This window comes from Aplidium turbinatum, chromosome 2 (assembly GCF_918807975.1).
Source record: "Aplidium turbinatum chromosome 2, kaAplTurb1.1, whole genome shotgun sequence".
Lineage (NCBI taxonomy): Eukaryota > Metazoa > Chordata > Ascidiacea > Aplousobranchia > Polyclinidae > Aplidium > Aplidium turbinatum.
In genome coordinates this window covers 20,453,728-20,457,868 of record NC_137473.1, presented here as the reverse complement: position 1 = coordinate 20,457,868, position 4,141 = coordinate 20,453,728, and the positions used below count along the sequence as shown (strand labels likewise).

The 4,141-nt window shown below is 36.9% G+C and overlaps 1 non-coding gene across 1 annotated transcript; it reads left to right on the top strand.

The window, feature by feature from the left end:
- Nucleotides 1-1,926: 1,926 nt before the first annotated feature.
- On the top strand, nucleotides 1,927-2,033 carry LOC145765768 (U6 spliceosomal RNA). Its single transcript, XR_014288642.1, has one exon. It is a non-coding gene; the product is annotated as a U6 spliceosomal RNA (small nuclear RNA).
- Nucleotides 2,034-4,141: the final 2,108 nt, after the last annotated feature.

Here is a 4,141-nt window from a genome sequence, read left to right as displayed (position 1 = left end):
TCATGACGAAACTACTTTTAGGAATTGTAAAATGGTTTTAGTAACCGGTACTCCAACTAAAACCAACAGCAAACGACCAAAATAGGTTAAAAAAGCAAAAAAATATATGTGATGACGTCACAATCACGTCATCAATCAAATTATTTTGTGTTTATTTTGTCTCACTTATTTGTATGTGCTTTTTAAGTTAAAATATACAAAAATCAAATATGTAATTGCACAAAAATGACGTAAAAAGAGCTGAAACGTGATTTCTGGGGAAATCCCCGATTTGGGGGTGATCATGTGACCCAAAAAGTTGCGGCACCCACTAAAATCAAAGTTGGGTTGATCAACTGCAAAAATATGCAAAAAAACAACGTGTAACACGTTTAGCCTAAAGATTCCCCTAAGGGCCTGCACTATATAGACCAGGGCTTCCCAAACTGGGGGTCGCGACCCCCAAGGGATCGCGTAACGAACTTCAGAGGTCGCAGAAAGTATACCAATTTGCACAAGATACTGCATATTTGCACTTCTGTGCAAGATGCTATGAAAGTTATTAACTTTATTAAGAGTAGTGCAACCAATAGGCTGCCACTATTTTTGAAAATTTCTGAGGTGAGATGGAGTCGGAGTTAAAAACTGTTTTACTGCATCGCGAAGTGAGGTGGCTTTCAAAAGTCAAAGCTTTAAAAATGGTTAGCCAATTGACGTTGAAAACCGAAATCGTGATTTTTCCAACAGAACAAAATTCAGTCTTGGTCCACCATTTTTGCAATGACGTCTAGCTTTTGAAATTATGCAAAATATCAGATTCTCTTGAAAAACTGAACGAATTTAATTTGTCCCTCCTAGGAAAAAACATCAATATTTTGCATTGCAATCTAAAATTGATGCGTTTATCAAAAAATTGAACATCTAGAAACAAAAATTTCAAAATGATTTATCTGAAATGTTCTCACTTCGCCAACCGTTCCAGTCTAAACAACATTGAAACCGCCCTGAGACCTGCATTAACAAACACTGAGCCACGGCTGGACTTGCTTTGTTCACACTGAATAAATGTGTTTGCTTTTCCGTTTTGTTTCCAGTAGGCTGCCCATAGGCTTTGCTATTATGGTCAGCAATAAATAAAAACAAACTGAACTGAGAACGGTAAATTGTTTTTGGTTTTCGTTAGATTCAAGTTTTTCAATAAATATCTCAAATGTATATTTCGCACTGTTCGTCATTTTAATCGTAAAGGCCTAGAAACGTTTTAGGACAGGGGTCACCAACCTTTTTTGCATGCGGGCCACTTTGGCACTAAGGAGAGCTGTGGCGGGCCGCACTAATACAATTTTAGGTAGGTTGACTCTCATGCTAGAAAATAACAGATTTCGCACCCAGTATCCAGCGTTACATGTTGTTAATATTTGTCTTAGAATACCGCAGCAACACAATTAGTCGAACAACGCTACAATTAGTCGAACAACCAGGCCAAGCTCGTTTAGCAACACTTTTGACTTCTTTAACAATGTTTAATAAACGAGGCCACTTGTTTTGCGCAGTTATAGCGAGGCGAGTGGTTTCATCAGAATATTCATCGCCAAGCAAGAGTGGTGTTGTCACTTCGCTTCACAAATGATATCTTGCAATTAACAATTTCAGCAAACAAGGAAATGTTTGACACATCGCAATACAGGCAAAAATAGTGACCTGCAAACATATCTCCAATAACAGGGAAAAAGGCACCAGGCACCATGAAACAAACGTTTGTGGAAATCAGCGAAAAATCGTAATTCTATCGTAATTCATGAACAGTCTTCCCTCAAAAAAAGCAATGAGTTGGTTTTTCATCCTTTTTGTGAGAGTCTATAAAACCGTCTTTCTTTTATTATAGACAACTGTCACATGTGGTGCTTATTAGCGTGGCAAGAATTTGTTGATTAACAACATTTTGCAGTACTTGCTTTGGCAGTACATATACTAAAATTGGAACGATTCAGAGAAGATTAGCATGGTCCCTGCGCAAGGATGACACGCAAAATCGTGAAGCGTTCCACGTTTTGCCAATTTATTATAAATTGAGTTGACACACCGACCTATTTTGCCTACAAAAACTTGCATAAAGAGAATACTGCTCGTGAAACACAATAAAGGTGAAACGCACACTAGTGTTTACATGATATTTGCAAACTTAACACTTTGCTCCTCAAAGGGAGGCCGGATTTGGCCCCCCCCTCATATTTCCTTTAATTATTTGAAGCACAGTAACGCCATGCACTTGGTTTTTCTTGACTTTTCCTAAAATTGCCAGGCGGATCTGATGATATTAAATTTGATGCTAAAAGTTGTGTAGTTTTCTTGTAAATTCAAGATTTTGGTGAATTTTTGCTATTTCTAGCTAACTTCCAGCAAAGCGTGAAATGGATTACATTGCGATGACAAGCCATAAGCTCATAATTGCTTCGTGCATCGATATGCGCGAGCAGAGAGAAGCATTCTCTTGCTTTCTTTTGTTTGGTTTGACCTCAATAATACAAAGCGCGTTATTTCTTATGCTACAAAGAAAAGCCAGTGATCGCAAAGCTGTTAATTAGAAACAATAATAGCAAACGTTTTTTGCGTTATCAGCTCTACAAAGAAGAATAGCAATCCACGATCAAAATAGTAGACTATGGAGGCCACAAACTATTCAAAACAGTTGTTTCAAGCAGATAATATTCATTGACGAATAAAAAACGTTACAATAAGAAATCTTCTCTTGGATAAAGACACGAAAACTTGGTTTCGAAATAAACGTTCTATGGAAATGCTCTCATTGACAAAACTTGCAATTGAGGAAATGTATCACTGCAAATGCTTTTGGGAGAAGCCGGAGAAATAGCGTTTTTGCAAACAGTAATTGTGAGATACTCAAAATTATGAGATAGGCTTCATTTACACGTAGCAGCTAACTCGATGGCGTCCCTTCACTGATTTATGTCGCCTACTTGTTGTTATGTCCTGTATTTTTGTTTCACAGTGCACTGTGTTTTGTTCCAAAGAGCGCAAAATAAAGATGATAATGCTTCATCTACATTACAAAATATTTTGTAATGTAGGCCTACAAACAAAATGTACAATGTACACAATGTACATTACAAAATATTTTGTACTGTAGACGAGGCATAAAGTTAGGCGTCACATAAGACAAACAACAAATCAGCTTTCTTCATCATTGATTCAACATCTGAATACGTTGCGCCAATGTATAAGAGGCCGGCTATTGTGAAGACCCGCCATTTAGGCTATAAACGATCCGATTATACCAAAAGTGGGACAAACTAGTGGATCAAAGAATGAATAAACAATGCTGAGAAAACTAAATCTAAGTGACGAACAATACCGATGTCTTCATTTATCTTGGAAAAATGCTGCCCAAACTTATCAACAAAAAATACCGTAAATAACGGCAAGGATCCCGAAAGCAGAATTTGCTCAACTTTGGCATGAATTTAGTCAGACATCTACAGTAATAATTCCACACATACAATAACGGGCTCTCAACTGCTGTAAGATAACACGATGGTTCTGGTTCTGGGCGATTTGTGTAACAGTTTAGGGGAAGACACTACTTGAAATGATGCACCACACAAAAGATTTTCAATGAAGACTGAGTCTAAAAACCGATGTGGATTGTGCTGCACAATGACTTCAAGTTCAGGACAGACAAGGCACAAAAATATCACGATAAAAATAAAGACCTTGTGGGAGATTTTCGAGAATCATAACACGATGCAAATACCAAAAACGCATGGTTTGCATGCTGCTCTAAGCTGGCCGGCAACCACAAAGGTAGACAATACAGGCAGTTTATAATTCGATAACAGCGCAATAAACATTATAAATACGTAAACCGACAATTTTCTTTTACAAACGTTTTACGTCTAATAGTAAATTTTCCCTCAACAATTTTTTGTGAAGCACTTGCAAACCACGGTTTTATAAAATAATTCATCATTATTATTTTTTACTTCTCGGATATTGTAAAACGTCATCAGCAAAATCACAAAAAAAATTTCATTACTTCAATGTAGTAGGCCTAAGAATTTCTTATAGAATTGTAGCCACGTTGTTTCAACAAAGAAGCCATTTTTTAGCAATATAGAGTTATAGAAAATAATTTGCAATCATG